Here is an 8557-nt window from a genome sequence, read left to right on the forward strand (position 1 = left end):
ATATATATAGAGAGAGAGAGAGAGAGAGAGAGAGAGAGAGAGAGAGAGAAAGGCATCTAAGAAGGTTTTGGCTTACCTAGCAGATTAGTTAAAGAGTTGCAAGGTTTGTTTATACAGGCCTTTTCAACTCTGGATTTCGTAATGCTTGTGATAAGGTTGTCTCAGTCCTTCAGGAGTGGGGAGGGCACCTATCACAGGGAGAGTTATTTGCTGCATTTAGAGAGACAGAGAGGCGTTCAACAGCTTCCCTCGCTCCTGCTGCCTCTCATGTGATTTTAATTTGGAATAATCAATATGCCCCAACACTACAACAGGGGATTAGATCGCAGTAACCCAAACAAGAAATAATGGGTAGTAGCAGATGGAAGGTAAGAAATGGTCTTTGTGGGGGCCTGATGCAGTGGGGATCTCCCTTTTCCGTGTCCCACACAGAAAGAGAGATGAACGAATCGGTTCTAAATGGAGGTGGCCAGGGATCGAGAAACAATAGAAATAAAGAGAGAAGACACAGAAATAGATTTTAAGCTGGGAGCTGGGAGGGCCGCTGACCTCTGCTGGAGAGACAGAGGACGACCTTCTGAGCCACGCAGCACATCTATTCTCCAATCCACAAGGGGGTTTCCAGGAAAACAGGGAGCCTGGGAGGGCCCAGGTCCCACCCACTCCTCCTCCCCGGCAAACACAGGCCAGGAACTAAGAACATCTCCACACTCCCAGGGCGGGAGTGCAACTGACATGACTCTGCCAATATCCCGGGCCCAGTCAACAACAATCTAAAGAATGTCCAGGTGTCTTCCCAGGTGACCCTCTACAGGTCTGATTTTAATATCATCTAAGGATAGAACTGATAGGGTTTGCTGATGGGTTAACTGGATGTGAGATGAGAGAAGAAGGAAGGCTTCAAGGATGACTGTACATGCCCCTGACCGATACTTCAAGGTAGCCTGAGAAAATCTGAGAAAAACAGTTGCCATGAGTTGACACAGAAAAGAGGATTGGAAAAGACAGTTTTTTCCTATGGGGGATGAGTCAGAAATCAGTAATTTCATTTAGCATATGCTAATTTGAGAGGTCTATTAGACATTCAAGTGGAGACGTTGAGTAGGTAGTTGGAAAATTAGTTTTGGAATTCAGGCTTGTTGTCAGAAGACATGCCCAAACCTGTAGAGAATTTTTATGAGTTAATTTGAGCCAAGCTGATGACATGCCAGAAAGCAAATACACTGAACAATCACAGTTTTGCAATGTTTTTTTTTTATATACATTTGGGAATTAAGGAGGGGACACGGGGAAGACTATATGAACAAGGGAAAGGGCAAAGCAGGGAAATCTCCATGACTGCATTATATTATAGGATAAAGAAGGTTCTGTGCTCTCTGGGGGGTGTTCAGAGGGGTCTGAAAAGGGGATTACTTCTGGCATTTTAAAGGGGTTAATCTAGTGCACAAGACCAATGGGCCGGTTTGCTTAGCAACCTTTTACTGAAGAAGTTATACGCCTGGGGTATGACTACCCACCGTGACCTGCCCAGTTAGGAATTTATGACCAGTTCACCCTGTGAGGTTTCTTTCGGTTACTGAAGTTATACTGATAAACTCCTGTTCAATCCACAGGCTAGAGGCCCGAGGAGACTTATTTTATTTCATTTATTATTATTTTTAAAATATATTTTTATTTATTTCAGAGAGGAAGGGAGAGGGAGAGAGAGATAGAAATATCAATGATGAGAGAGAATCATTGATCGGCTGCCTCCTACACTCCCCTTACTGGGGATCCAGCCAGCAACTCAGCATGAGCTGTTAACCGAAATCGAACCTGGGACCCTTCAGTCCAGAGGTCAATGCTCTATCCACTAAGCCAAACCAGCTAGGGCTGGAGACATATTTTAAAGCCAGGAGTATGTGTGATATTCCTGAGCAGAAAGAGGGAAAATAGAAGGTTTGAGTTTTAAGCCCTGGACACTCCAACATTTAGAATTGGGGACACGAGGACAAACCAGCAAAGGAGATGGGGAAAAAGCAGAACTACAAGGTGTACCCTGAAGACAATGGAAGGAAGCATTTTGGAAGGAAGGAGGAATTCACAAGAAAGGATCCAGTAAGGCGAGAATTGAAAGTTGATTAGAATATTTAGCCATGTGGAAGTCGTTGATCTTGACTCAAGGATTTTCAGTGAAGTGGTGAAGTGAGTCTGACTTTAACGGTTTGGAGAGAGAATGGGAGGAGAGAGATGGAGACAGAGCATGCATAACTCTTAGTCTTTTCTGTAGGCTTTTTCCCCCCCCAGGAATGCTAGTATGGTTTAATATTTGAAATTCAATCACTATAATTCATTACACAAACACTTTAGAAAAGCCACATAATGCTATCCTATATAATAATCCTATATAATGAAAGGGTAATAAGCAAATTAAACAAAAGGAGGAACAACTGGTCACTATGATGGGTGCTGTCACCAGGGAGCAGATGCTCAATGCAGGAGCTGCCCCCTGGTGGTCAGCCCACTCTTGTGTGTGTGTGTGTGTGTGTGTGTGTGTGTGTGTGTGTGTGTGTGTTTGTAGCTAAGCCAGAAGCCTGGCAAGCGCAGCTGCGGTGGTGGGAGCCTCTCCTGCCTCCGCAGCAATGCTAAGGATGTCTTAGGCCCACCTAAGCCTTCAGTCGGACATCCTCTCAGGGCTCCCAGACTGCAGAAGGACACAGCTGAGGCTGAGGGTCCCCCCCCCCCCCCCCAATGCACTGATCTCATGGACCTGGCCTCCAGTTAATTAATAAAAATATGCTACAATTGAGTAACCATTATATTAATAATAAAAACTCAAAATAGCAATGGAAGGAAACTACTGTCAACATAAGAAAGTGCAAATCTTTATTTATAAAAAATATTTGAACCAAACAAAGGATATACCTGGAAGCAAAATCTCAGCAGACTGAGATAAATGCTTCTGAAAATAAGTTTGAAGTTTCTTTTATGCATTTGAAATTAAGGAGGAAGCATAACAAAGACTACCGGGAGATGAAGAAAGCAAGGTGGTGGTGGTGGTGGTGGGGGGGGTTGTTGGACCACAGGATAGGTAAACTCTGAGGGCAGTCACTTGAGGATGGTATTAGAAGAAGGGGTTGGAAAGGGGCCAGTTCAAAGGTTTGTTAACCCAGATGCATAGAGACAATGGACAGGGCTCGCTTAAGGCAAACATACGCTTTCCTTTAGCACAGAAGTTAGAGGCCTGGGCATGACAACCCACAATGGCCTGCCCCATTAGGAATGCATCAGCAGATCACCCTGAGAGGTTATTTTCCATAGCAACATACTACTGAAAATTGATAAACCTATTTTCCAAAAATTGCCAGAAAACTTTATACTGAATGGTAAAATGTTTAAATCATTAAAAAAACCAAAAACCATTTCCATTAAAATTGGCAAAAAGATAAGGATGCTCTCTATCACATCTATTAAAATCAACATTACTATTATTTTTCCATCAAGAAAGTAACGTGATCAAATAAATCAGTATTTTTTTTAAAAAAATATTTTATTGATTTTGTACAGAGAGGAAGGGAGAGAGATAGAGAGTTAGAAACATCGATGAGAGATAGACATCGATCAGCTGCCTCTTGCACACCCCCTACTGGGGATATGCCCACAACCAAGGTACATGCCCTTGACCGGAATCGAACCCGGGACCCTTCAGTCCCCAAGCCGACGCTCTATCCATTGAGCCAAACCGGTCTGGGCTAAATCAGTATTTTAACAGGATCAACCTATTGGCACTATGGAGGATGCTTTAGATTGTCTTAACTGATCTTCCTGCTTGCAGTTTTATCTTGTTCGAAAGTTTAGAACAAGATAAAACTGCAAGCAGGAAGATCAGTTAAGACAAAGATAGTAATTTATGCAAATATCAGTTATATCTTTAATTTAAATTTAAAAAAACTCACCAATATCATCAGCCATATTAACAAATCACCTGGGAGTGGAGTCAGCAATTTCTGGGGGTGAAATATGATTAGATCTACTTTCATATTCCTTTAAAAAAATTAGATAGTGATCATTTGTGACTTTATTCTCAAATTATAGACATACCTCATTTTATTACAATTCATTGAGCTTCACCAGTGTGTTTTATACAACTGGAGGCAACACCTCCTACCAACAAAAAGATTATGCCTCATTTTATTGTGATTCTTGCTTTATTAAGTAACTGAATCTGAAATATCTCTAAGGTATACATGTATAAGAATCATGTAAAACTTAAGAATTTTCTATTGAATGCAGAGTTCAAAAATATATGGTATATAAATATACATAATAATATATTTTATAATAAAATTTAACGAATGATATATGTAAATATATAGTTGAATACAGATGCTCCTCAACTTATGATGGGGTTACATCTTGATAAACCCATTATAAATGGAAAATAACAAATTTGAGATGTACATAACCTACTGAACATATAGCTTAGTTTAGTAGGTTTCCATTGAATGCATATCACTTTCACAATAACATTAAGGAAAAACTGGAAGTTGTACCATTTTAAGTTGGGGGATTGTTTATGTAATAAAAATAATATGACTATTCCTTGTACTTATGCCTTGGACTTGGGACCAGGAATACTTAGATTTAAATTTTAGATCTGCAACTTACTAGCAGTATGATTGTAAGAACATCACAGCTACTGCGCACCACACTTTCCTCATCCTAATATATAAAAAGCCAGGGGCTCATAATGACCAAAACGACTGAATGGACGACCGAACAGCAGGCTAGGGAACTGAGGGAGCGGGATGAACGGTCACCATGAGGGGACTCCCACTTGGATCAGAGGCATGGCTGGCCTTCAATTCATGGGTGGACCCTAGCCTAGGCTGGCCAGTGCCCCAGAGGAGACTTCTGCCATGATAGGGGTCATGGCTGGCCTTCAAACTGCTGGTGGCCCCTAGTCTTAGCTGAGGACTCCTGAGTCTGTTCTGGGCCTAGGGCCATGCTTTCCCTGCAAGCGACTTGGAAGCCGCCAGTGTCTAACTGCCAGTCTCCAGGAGGTGGAGAGCATCCACCGTCCACCAAAAAGCAGGACCATCCTAAACTAACCACTCACAGTCTCAGTGCAGGCACGTGTCCGTGGCTGACGGGGTGGAGGCCAGACCAAAACAAAACAGAAGAGACACCCTGCCCACCTCGGTGGGTGCAGCTGCAGTCCATGTGGCCTGGGCAGTGTATCATAGAAAGTGATGTACCTTCTCCTGGGTCCTGTGCTGGCACTGTCTCCTTGCTCACACTCAAGCCCCCCGAGTCCCGACAGCGAAGTGTGTAGAGCATCCAGCAGGAGTTGTGCCATTCTGGGTGCTTTTGCCCAAAGACACCCTTTTGGGGTGAATTCAGAGCCACATCTCACTTCCCATGAGACTGGAAGGACCATGTAAAAGGATCTCAACAAAAGCTTTCCACATCTCTGTTTACTCATTTGAATCCATAAAATGACCTTAAAAAAAGCATTCTGCTCCTAAGAGAGAATGCACTTTCTGGCCGGAGCATGCAGGATTGTTTTGCCTAACAGGTTAAAGGAAGCGGAGAGCTGGCAGTGGAATGGCCCTGGTGCCCTATGAGGAGACCACGGGAATGGGGTTGCAAAAATTCCACAAGCCTCTTGCCACCTTCTCCTTTGCAAACTACACCACCCAGATCCGCCAGGACTGGAGGCAACTGGGAGTTGCAGCTGTGGTTTGGGACACTGTAAACAAATCCCAGGGACCTCTGAAAACATCTGCAATTGATTATAAGACTGGCCTTTATTTAAAAAGACAAAAAAGAGCAGCTTTGTTGAGATATAATTCATATACTGTACACGTCACCTAAAGTGTACAATGAACTGTTTTTTTTAAAGTAAATTCAGAGGGGTACAACCAACACCATACTCAATTTTTAAATATTTTCATGACTCCATCCCCTCCAAAAAAACTTCTACCCACTAGAATCACTTTCCTGATCTTCTTCCCCAAAATAGATTGCATTTTAAGGGTGGATAAAGGAAAGTTGAGGGAAGTTAAAACACAAAGGATACTGTAAAATGACAAATCTCAGAGTGAATATCCCGGAGTGTTTTCTTTAAAAAAATTTTTTTTAAAATTGATTTCGGAGAGAAAGGGAGAGGGAGATAGAAACATCAATAAGAATCACTTATCAGCTGCCTTCTGCAGGCCCCTTACTGAGGATTGAGCCTGCAACCCAGGAATGTGCCCTTGACCAGAATCAAACCTGGGACACTTCAGTCCACAGGCCAATGCTCTCTCCATTAAGCCAAACTGGCCTTTTCTTTAAGTTCTGTGTGGTTCTAATGGTCCCCAATCTATACTAATAAAAGGGTAATATGCTAATTTGAGTGAAGGTCTTCCGGACATCCTTCCAGACAAAACTGCAGCAGCTGCGAGGCCCGAGGCTCAGGCAGTGTGGGTGGCTGCAAAAGGCTGAGGCTCAGGTTGGCAGTGACAGCAGCAACGGGATAATGGGGACAATGCCTTCCCCTGACCCACCAGGTCATCTCCCACAGAGGAAAGCCAGACTGGGGGCCAAGGCAGAGGCAGTTAGGGGTGATCAGGCCAGCAGGCAGAGGAGTTAGGGGCAATCAGGCAGGCAGGCAGGTGAGTGGTTAGGAGCCAACAGTTCCAGATTGTGAGAGGGATATCGACTGGTGGTTTTGGCCTGATCCCAGTTGGACATCCCCCAAGGGGTCCCAGATTGGAGAGAGTGCAGGCTGGGTTCAGGAATGCCCCCTCTGTGCACGAATTTCATGCACCGTGCCTCTAGTTTAAAAATAAGAAGTCAGGGATTGTTTTTGTTCACTGCTATGTCTCCAGCATTAGCACAGTGATTTTACACACCTCTGATGTAAAACATTGATTCATTAAAGCTACTTATTGCTTATTGACATATCTACTTTACAGAGTTGTGGTGATGAAATGAGATAAAAATTGCAAAAGTACCTAAGTGAGCTCTTAACAAAGATATTATTACAAGGCTGCTTTGTAGCAGGCACTATGCCACACAAAGCACATGTGATGGAGCACAGAGCAAGTCTCCGTAAACATCGCAAAGCTCAGAGTAGGTGTCAATAGACATTGACAATGGTCAGAGGCAGCTCTCCAGAGCTTACCCCGATTCCTAGATTTTATCTCCTGGCACCCTTCCTTTGCCTCACTATCTCAAGCTTTAATAAACTTACACTCATTAAAACAACAACAACAACAACAACAACAACAACAACAACAAGACCACCTTAGGAGGAAGGCCCAGGAAGTTATCAGTCATTGTTTGTGACGCACCGGGTGGCTGTGCCTTGTGCGTGTTTGCCTAATCCTCAGAATGGCCCTGAAGGATGGAACATCTTATCTGTGAAACTCTGATCCTGACAGAATGATTTATCCAAGGACTCAGAGCTCAAAAGTGGTAGACCTTGGATTTAAACATTGCTAATGTTTGACCTCAAAGCCACTATAACGTATTAACCATGATTAAGTGTATTTTAAAATTCATCTTTCTGGTTTTTGTAAAAGACTTTAAGAAAAATCTCAGTTCATCAAAGTTTCTCTTTAAGTCTCATGGATTTCAAGTATTCAAGAAGCATTTGTTAATCAGGACTAGGATTATTACCTGCCTTCTCTATTTCCCTCAATTTATTCATTAGTGTGATCATAAATTTATAGGCACAATTACTCCTCTGGGTACCATGCCTGTAGCCATTTTGAAGTTTCCTATTGTTCTAGTTTGCCAATGCCCAGAATTTCCTTTTACCCAAACTTGAACTCCAAGATGACAGAATCTACCACGTTGTTTTATTTATTTTTTAAAAATATATTGTTATTGATTTCAGAAAGGAAGAGGGAGAGAGAAGAACCAAGGAAGAGAGAAAATCATTGATCGGCTGCCTCCTGCACACCCACTCCTGGGGATCAAGCCCGCAACCCCAGGCATGTGCCCTTGATCAGAATCAAACCTGGGACCCTCAGTCCGCAGGCTTCCATTCTATCCACTGAGCCAAACCGGCTAGGGCCCCACGGTGGCTGGAGAAGAAGGAAGTGCGGGACAGAAGAAAGTGGGTTAAGTAACGGGGCGGAGGGGGTGTGTATTTTACTACATCTTCCCGTCAGATGATCAGCTATCTGTGTTTTTGCGTGGCAATACTAGACGCTTAACGGAGGAACAGGGCGGTGGTGGGAAGAACTTGTAAGCATAGATGCATGACCCGGGGACACAGACCCTGGCCTGGGGCCGGGCCGGCTGGAGGAGGTCAGCAGAGGAAAAGGGGACATCTGTATTACTTTCAGATGTGTATTACTTTCAACAATGAAAATTAGCTCTCGGTTTGGCTCAGTGGATAGAGCATTGCCCTGCGGACTCCAGAGTCCCAGGTTTGATTCTGGTCAAGGGCATGTACCTTGGGTGTGGGCGCATCCCCAGTAGGGGATGTGCAGGAGGCAGCTGATGGATGTTTCTAACTCTCTATCCCTCAAATCAATAAAATATATTAAAAACAACAATGAAGATTAAAAAAAAAAGAGAG

Source organism: Pipistrellus hanaki (assembly GCF_964339955.1).
Source record: "Pipistrellus hanaki genome assembly, chromosome: 9".
Classification (NCBI taxonomy): domain Eukaryota; kingdom Metazoa; phylum Chordata; class Mammalia; order Chiroptera; family Vespertilionidae; genus Pipistrellus; species Pipistrellus hanaki.